Source organism: Tiliqua scincoides, chromosome 4, assembly GCF_035046505.1.
Source record: "Tiliqua scincoides isolate rTilSci1 chromosome 4, rTilSci1.hap2, whole genome shotgun sequence".
In the NCBI taxonomy this organism is placed as follows: Eukaryota; Metazoa; Chordata; class Lepidosauria; order Squamata; family Scincidae; genus Tiliqua; species Tiliqua scincoides.
Window position 1 is genome coordinate 120,734,426 of NC_089824.1, and position 9,237 is coordinate 120,743,662.

The 9,237-nt window shown below is 42.2% G+C and overlaps 1 pseudogene; it reads right to left on the bottom strand.

The window, feature by feature from the left end:
- Window positions 1-7,006: 7,006 nt before the first annotated feature.
- Window positions 7,007-7,126, bottom strand: LOC136650790 (5S ribosomal RNA; annotated as a pseudogene).
- Window positions 7,127-9,237: the final 2,111 nt, after the last annotated feature.

Below are 9,237 nucleotides of genomic sequence, written 5' to 3' on the forward strand. Positions count from 1 at the left end.
ACTATTATATTTAAAATACAAACATCATGTATAGAAGGACTAACCCTCTACATACTAGCTGCCAAGGACAAAGCATGTGAGAGCTATGACCTGAGCTTTCTGGAAGCACCTGATTAGAAAACAACACAGACAGCAGAGATCTTTGGCCAGGTGATTCTGCAAGACAGTTCTTGCCTTTAAAGAGACTGCAGACAGTTGGTTTATCTGGTACTTCAATGTTTCTTTGCATCATTCTTTTTGGCAGCATTACTAGAATGCCTTTTCTTCAAGAGTCCTCATTTGTAAGTCTGTTGTTGCACAGGGAATACTTTAAAGCTATAACTGGCAATGTGTTCCACTCATTAGTTCTATGTCATATGGGCTGCATGAGTTTTAGCATCTTTAAGTCCCTGAAGCCTTAAATAAAATTATATACATGGAACATGGAGGCAGCAGTTAGGGGCCTCACCAGGGGAAAATATCTTTTCATTAGTTCTCCTAAAACATAGTACAAGGCACAGACTATAACAATCCTCCCCCTCTCTTAGGGCTTTCAGGAAGGAAGGAGTGAACCTGGAGGAAAATGAGAAATTCAGAGAGTAAAAAAGATTTAAGCTTAAAAGCAGTAACCAAGGACAAAGTAAGACATTTTCTTCCCATACAAATCAAGAAAGCAAGCAGGTTATTTCTTTAACATACTAGCAGTTATTCAAGTAACAAGCAAGGAATATTCAGAGACTTAAAACTTGCACAAATGGCTGGCATGGAGTCACCAATGTTTCGGTTTTTTATATACAAACATTGCCCAGAAAGAAACATCTGAAAACAAACTCCTCCTTCTGCCCAGCTGAGAAAACGTTTGCTTCATTGAATTCAAAATTCATTCGTTGAATTTCAGATTCATTGAATTCAATCGAAAAACACTTGCTTCATTAAAACCGATTTACGATGAAAGTGCATAGTCGTCTTTTTATTCTTAACATTGAAAATGTCAAGAAAATGAGTAAGGATAACACAGATGCAGGCAATTGTGGTCTGTGGAAAAGAGCAGGCCTTTACCGATACTAGGACTTCTCTCATCACAATTTTAACTAACCCCCTTTTCTCCAATACCAAGACTCCACATTTTTATAGATTCCTGGCGTATAAAAGAAAATAAATATTACAAGAAAAAAATGGGAAAAGGATTTTCAGTGGTACCCTGTGAAGTATGAAAGTTTTGCCATTACTATAATGAAAGAACGTAGTCATACTCAATTTCTTCTTGAACAAAAATGGCCATACATTTGTATTTGATCTCACTAAAAAATAGGCCAGCTATACAAAATAAGAGAATGACAATGGCCAGTAGTGCCATTCAGAGTGGACTGACATTTTATTCTTATAGGTGATAACCTGAATCTTATCCCACATTCTGTATGGGATATTCCTCTGGATTCACATTTTTCCTTGTTCCATTTTATTCCATTTTATTCATTTTATCCCTGTTAAATTATTATTAAATTAACAGAGCTGTATATTGCACATCTGACTTTTGCCAGGCATTGTAAATTACTTACTACCCATTAAAACAAGAGTGACTGAGAGAATCATTGAAGGTTCTTCTATTGATTAAGCATATCACTGGTTGGAAATATTTAGAGGTGTTTACCAACCTAAATGAAATATGGGTCATATAGTAGTTAAAAATTGTTTATTTCTGATAACTTTGCCTGACGTAGGGCACAGTCCTAACCAGGTCTACTCAGAAGTAAGTCCTATTTTGTTCAGTGGGGCTTACTCTCAGGAAAGTGTGGTTAGGGTTGCTGCCTTACTCTTGCTCTAATATTCTTATATTGACACTCATTCTCTCATTAATATCTCCTGATAGTCTTATTCTGGAACATTACTAGCTTTTGTTTTCCCATGTTTTTTGTTTTCCCATTTTGTTTTCATTACATAGAATGTGAATGAGCGTGACATAGTACCTGGCCAGCATGGCTGACACCTTAACAAAAGAATTAATGGTTAGGCTGCAAACCTGTACACACTTTCCAAGGAGTAAACCCCCCTGAACATAGTGGGACTTGTTTCCAAGTAGACATGAAAAGGATTGTGCTGCTAATTATCTAGAATAGAGGCCCCTAAACTGGTGGGTTGCAATCCACCAACTAGGGAAGCTTTTCTTTGCTCCTTTAAGAGGTGAGGAGGAGTGAAGTCAGGGACACTATCATGAGAATCACACTGCTGCTAGAGACAAAACTTTTTTTTAACTTACCAGGGGTAGTGCTGGCCTCCTGGAGGGGTCTGGGGAGTCCACGGATGCTATTGTGACCCGGTTCTGATTTCACAATTGCAAAACAGATGTGGGTCGCTATTTTTAGACATTCTGAGGCTTGGGGGACCCTGTGGAGGCATCCACAGGCTCCACACACCCCCTAAGAGGCCAGTGCTGTCCCTGGTAAGTTCAAAAAATCCCTTTTGTCCCCAGCAGCAGCATGATTCTGGCAATTGTGTCACTCTCTCCTGCAAAGATTTACAAGGTTCCCAACTTCCAAGGAGAAGTTGGGAACCACTGATCTAGGATGTGTTTCTGAGGGGCAGATTCCATTTATGTTTACAAGGATCTATGTGATGAAAGGGGTTGAGGTGTAAGGTGACTCACAACCCTCTGTGTGATCGTAAGGAAAGACATGGAAAGCATTTTTTCAGTTTCTAAGAAAAGGCAGGAGAGTTTATTTGATTTAATGAGAGACAACAAAACAGATAATAATAATAATATAATAATAATATACAGTATTTATATACCGCCTTTCTTGGTCTTTATTCAAGACTTTATTCAAGGCGGTTTACATAGGCAGGCTTATTAAATCCACGCAGGGATTTTTACAAATTGAAAGAAGATTCTTTCTTTCAAGAACCACTACATTCAAGGTGTTACACTCTGATCTGGTTTAACATTCTGGCTTCCATCCTCCCACGCTCCGAGCAGATGGAACAGCTCAGCTGCAGCTTGCCAGCTGCTTCAAGGTCGCACGGTGCCGGTGGCCTCGAACTGGCGACCTTGTGGATGTTAATCTTCAGGCAAATGGAGGCTCTACCCTCTAGATCAGACCTCCTGCCCCAGATGAGAATGGGGAAGCTGGGTGAGAGAAAGGAAGGCGCTGATGGTTGGCATCTTGGAGGTGAGAGCTGCTCTCTCTTAGGAGTGCCCTGCTATACACTCACCATCCAAAGTTCAACCTGTATATCTGTAAATAAAGCAAATATTAAAAGGGCAGTATAAGCCACCAGTACTCCAAAGGAAACTGGAATACAGTACTACCATTCCCTGCTTGGGGAAGCACACAGCACTCAGGCGAATGCGTAGCAATATTATAATAATTAGCTTAACACTCTCTTTTGTGTTTTGTATGTAATTTTTTATGTTTTCAATAATAAAAATTGTTTTAAAGTTGCATGATCTTAGTACACCACAAATATAGATTAAAAAGAGCCATCTCCTTGCTTGTTAGTTTCCTACTACCAGAGATTCATTTACACACAGGGAAACATTCAAAAATACAAGCCTGTACTGCAAAATAATATAGCCCATTCTGCTGTCTCAGGAACCTACCACATCATTCTTCTGCATTTGCAGATTTGGTCTCTGTGAGAAGCAGTAGGGACATACAATTGGGAAAATCTGGGAATTCATTAGGGAGATCTATAACAGACACAAGAGCATCTCTCTCTGAACACTGCACACATTCACAGGGGATGCCTTTGTATTTTCAAACTTGTCTCCACAGTCACAAAACGAGAAATGTGCTCTGATTTTTTAATTGAAAATGAAGACTCTCAAGATTCCAAATTATGTGCCGGATTCTAGAATGTACACTCACTCACTGAAATGTAGAGGTTGAACAACTTTAGGTACATGGAAATTTTTCAAGCATCACAGATTTCTTCAGGTAGGGATAGCTAATGATACTGTTCAAGTTACTTCACTGAATTATGAATACTGAAAAATTGAGAAGTTCAAGTCTAGGATAATGAATTTTAATGAGATTGATAGAACAGCTTGTCTTTGTTCCTACCAGGTGTTATCAAATCTCATGCAGGGGATCATCAGGATATCTAGGCACCTCCAGTTAGTTAAAAGAAAAGAATTAAGAGGATTTAAGCAATACACAGATCTTGCAGAGAGGTGAATTTCTCCAGCTGTGTGTTACAAGTAAAGCCACCCTGTTGTTAAATAAGGCTAAAAGATGCAACTTCATCAGTATTATTCATCAGTAAAACACTTCATCATCCAATGGTTAAATTCTATCCTCCCTTGCCGATGCAGTAGTGCCAAAATGGCTGCTGCTGTATCCTATGTAGGGGGAGGCAGTTACAGAGGTCTCCTCTGAGAAAGGCAACAATTGTTTCCTTACCTGGAGGTAAGCCTCTGTTGTAGTACAAGGGGTCTACTTGGACCTGCACTACACAAATAGCTGGTGCAAGTCCATGTGGATCCATACCATGTGATTAAGTCCGGGAAGGGGGTTAGGATTTAGTGGCCACCACTGCCACTGAACCCACCCCATTCCCAGACTCAATCTGCCCATTTTCGCCCCTCCCTGCACCCATTCCACCTTTTCCCACCACCTCCCACTTTTCCCACTGCTCTGGCGAGTGGCGTAGGAAGTGACAATGTGGGTGGGAAGGCACAGGCCTTCCAACTGGCACTCCCGACAGTGTGCTGTATAGTGTGCTGTCAGAGCATCTTTTACAACTGGTGCTGACTGCTTTACTGTAGTCAGCAGCAGTAGCAGCAGAGCACTGCCCGCAGCAGTATAGGATTGGGTTCTTAATATTCCCATTTAACAGAAAAAGAAAGCATCTTCTGCATGGTGATGAGGATGTGTGGTAGAAAGGGATGCTTGTGGAAACAGTGGGTGGAGGTAGTTTGGAAACATTTAGCTGTCCTGAGATGTTATCATATTGGTCTGTGGTCTAGGTCTGGAGTTTCCTCTAAGAAGGCCATGCAAAAAGGGCCTGGAGTTCTGAGATTCAACCAGGCTTTATGGGATGAAGACAAGGAACGGATTATATAAAACCAGAGCATGCTATGCACCGTGATGGTTTGGCACACAGCAGAGTGATGATGCCTGGAGGAGATTAAATAGAGGTGTTGAAAGGCAGGAACTACCTGACCCAATGTCACCAGAGTCATCCTGCTTCTCTTCTTTCCATTGGAATGTGCAGACTGTGCAAAAAGGGCAAAGACTTGTCAGCCCTGTTAAGGCTTGCAGAGAGGCCAACAGAATCTAGGTAGATCATGGCCCAGGTTGCAGGTCATTATCGAGGCCCCTGTACACTCATCCACAGTCTGCCTTGTTTATTTTTAGCATCGGTACCCAAATGCTGAACATTTACAATTTGAAGTAAATATCAATTGGTCCTTCCAAAGGAAAATATCTGAAAATGTAAAGGGAAGCCAAAGTAGTTTCAGTAAGACAAGTGAAATTTGACAGAAGGTTTCTATATATCCTTACATTTTTGCCTTTTCATGGGGAAATGGACTGGTATAACTCACAGGGGGAATGCTGTCCTAGGGATGAGAGTAGGAGATACTGTCAGGTCTAAAGGGAGACTTAGGAGATACCGTCAGGTCTAAAGGGAGACTTAACAAACAGGTCTGATGTGAGTGTCAGATGGAAACAGTCAGTAAGTAAAAATGCTTGGCAGTTTCATGTACATTCTGCAAATATGTGATTGCTGCCATCTTATCATTGTTGTCACATAGTACTGTATTTTGGGGACATACATACATGTGTGTGATATAACCACATTGTTTGCCCTAATCCTAAGGGCACATTACAGGACTATGTGCACAGCAGTGACAAGATGGCAGCCATCACATCATTCCAGGTTGTACATGATGCACTTTGAAATTCTTTATGTTAACAACGGGTGGTGACGGAGAACAACCACCAGTAGTTTCATTTCATTTAGTATCTTTGTATTCTCTATGGTGCTAGGGATGTATATGTTAGTTTTTCATAGTTTACAGAAACAAGGCTAACAAGTAGGTTGAGCTGAAAAACAATATTTAATTGAAAAATTTATATCCTGATTTTCCAATACCAAAGCAAATGCCCAGAGTGGCTTACAATGAAACAATGACTGGTGGAAGGTGACCTAGTGAGCCTTAACGGATGAGCAGGAATTTGAACTCAGGTCTTTGGGGCCCAACTCCCAACACTCTGTTCACTATGTAACTATGGTTCTCAGTATGGATTCTGCAAACCAAGCCAAGATTAGGGTTAGAGCTGGGTGTTTTGCAAAGTATGCTCGCTGAGACCCCTTCAGCCTCATAAGTGGCTGCCATCAGCCTCCTGGCCAGTTTGCTTGTCTGCCCCTCCTGCCTCCCCTGTTTGTGGCTCTTCTTCCTCATTTCTGTTCTGTTCTGGCTCTTTGCAGGTGTTGGGTTTAGCGCTGTGCCACTCTGTGCCTGGGCTAGCTCTCTGGGGCTCTCTGAAACTCCACGCATGTGCCAGTGGGAATCCCTGAGACTCCTTTTACAGGAGTTTAAAGGGCTCCTTAGGCCAAAAAGTTTGAGAACTGCTGGTTTAGAGAATATCTTTCCTATCGTGAGTCAGCACAGCCTCACTGAGACAGCAATCCTGTACATACTTTCCTCAGAGTAAGCCCAACTGAATACAACGGTACTTACTTCTGAGTAGACATGCAAAGGATTGTGCTGTGAGTTCATTTTGGCAGCAGTTGACAACAGCTCTGGGTCATACCATTCATGGGAATGATTTTCCTCTTGAGTAACCATATCAGTGTGCACTGATCCATATTTCATGTGAGGTCCAATTCCAATTGGAAAATCCAGGTGTGGATTTTGAAGAAGACTTATAAAACCAAGGGATGTTTCAATATACTGTTTGAAATGGATGCAAATGGGGGATTTAGGACCTTCCCAAGGCAAAACAATTGCTGCATACATACAGTATAGTACAACCTGGCAATAAAGTTTGGCTGGCCTCCTTCAGTCTCGAAAGACTATGGTATAAGCCTACAGCACCCGGTATTCCCAGGCGGTCTCCCATCCAAGTACTAACCAGGCCTGACCCTTCTTAGCTTCCGAGATCGGATAAGATCAGGTATGTGCAGGGTAACAGTTGCTGTCAATAAGGGTTACCTTCCATTTGAAATCTTAGCTCATATTTAAGGATTATGAGGTTTTCTCCTGCTGGATTCAGTGCCAATCTAGTCAGTAGCTTCCACCTTCTCTTTCAATAGACATTGAGTGCCCTGCTCAAGTATGTAACATTTTAGTAACTGGACATGTTTCATTTTAGAATTTTTTCCCCTGTCCCTTCCTGATTATAGCATTTACAGTAAACACTGCCATTGTAAGTATGAAAAATATTGCATTACATGGTTCACTGAGTCGTTCTGTTATCCAGGGTCAAGTTTGTACAGAAATAATATCCAGTGCCTCACAGTCACTTTACTGGGCTTGCCAATAACTCCAGCAGCTCAGTAGTTTGCTTTGTTTAAGGAAAAAAAAAAAGAGTTGTTTTTCTTGGATAATTTTTTTTAGGACTGGAGAAATTCCAGGCTATTATTATTATTAATTATTATTATTAACTTTACTTTTACCCCACCTTTCTCCCCAGAGGGACCCAAGGCTGCTTACAACAAAGGTTAAAAACATAAATTAAAAACATAATTTAAAAAACAAGATAAAACATATTTGCAACATAGCAGTCAGATAAAAGTGTAAAAGAGCACAGAGCAGCAGTTTATAAAAGGATCCAGGCCTGTAACCAGGTGTTTAAAAGGTATTAAAAGATGTTAACAATGATGTTAAAAAGGCCAGGAACTCAGAAGGCTTGTCTAAAAAGAAATCTTCAGGCCTCGCCAGAAAGTTTCAAGAGAGGGAGCAGTTTGTAAGTCAAGGGGGAGGGAATTCCATAGCGTTGGTGCCACTACTGAGAAGGCCCTATTTCTTGCCGCCACCCCACATAACTCCTTAGGTGGTGGCACTTGTAAAAAGGCCTTCTTTGATGACCTAAGAGGACGAGCCGGATTGTATGGGAATAGGCAATCTCTAAGATACCCTGGCCCAGAGCAGTATAGGGCTTTAAAAGTTAGAACCAGCACCTTGAATTGGGCCCGGAAAAGAATGGGCAGCCAGTGCAGATGCCAGAGAAGCAGTTTGACAGAGTCAAACTGCCTACCTCCAGTAACTATATGGGCCGCCACATTCTGCACTAATCGCAGTTTCCAAACCATCTTCAAGGGCAGCCCCACATAGAGTGCGTTACAATAGTCTAACCTCGATGTTACCCTGGCTTGGATCACTGTGGACAGATCTGCACAATCCAGGTATGGCAGCAGCTGGCACACCAGCCAAAGCTGAGCAAAGGCCTCCCCTAGCCACAGCCACCACCTGGGAATCCAGGAGCAGCTGTGAGTCTAGGTGGACCCCCAAGCTGAGGACCTGCTCCTTCAGGGGGAGTACAACCCCATTCAGTGCAAGTCGATACTCCAGCACCTGCATCAAGGATTTCCAAACCAGGAGAGCCCCTGTCTTATCTGGATTTAATTTCAGCTTGTTAGCCCTCGACCAGATCCTCACTGCCTCCAGACAGCACTCCAGGACCTCAACCGCCACCCTGGAATCTGGAGGAAAGGAGAGATAGAGCTGGGTGTCATCAGCATATTGATGGCACCCCACTCCAAATCCCTGAATGACCTCTCCCAGTGGTTTCATGTAGATGTTAAATAGCATAGGGGACAGAATTGAATCCTGTGGCACCCTGTACTTCAAGGGCCAGGGTGTCGAGCAGGCATCTCCCAGCACCACCATCTGGGGCCAATCCTCCAAGTAGGAGCGGAACCACTGTAATACAGTGCCTCCAACTCCCAACTCGGCCAATTGGCCCAGAAGGATACCATGGTCAATGGTATCGAGAGGTTCAGCAGGACCAACAGGGGCGCACTTCCCCTGTCCAGTCCCCGGTGTAGGTCATCCACCAAGGCGACCAAGGTGGTTTCCGCCCCAAAGCCTGATTTGAAACCAGATTGAAAAGGATCCAGATAACCCTTTTCATATTATTAATTAAATATATTATTAATTAAATATAGGTAGTCTAATATAAAACCTAATTGATTAAACCAGTGCTTGCTCCAAATTATTTCCAGAGGACCGCCTAGGGAACTTTAGCTTTCTATGCTATTCCTATCCCTTTCTGTACACCACAATGTCTTTTATTCTTCTTAAGACTTAATTCC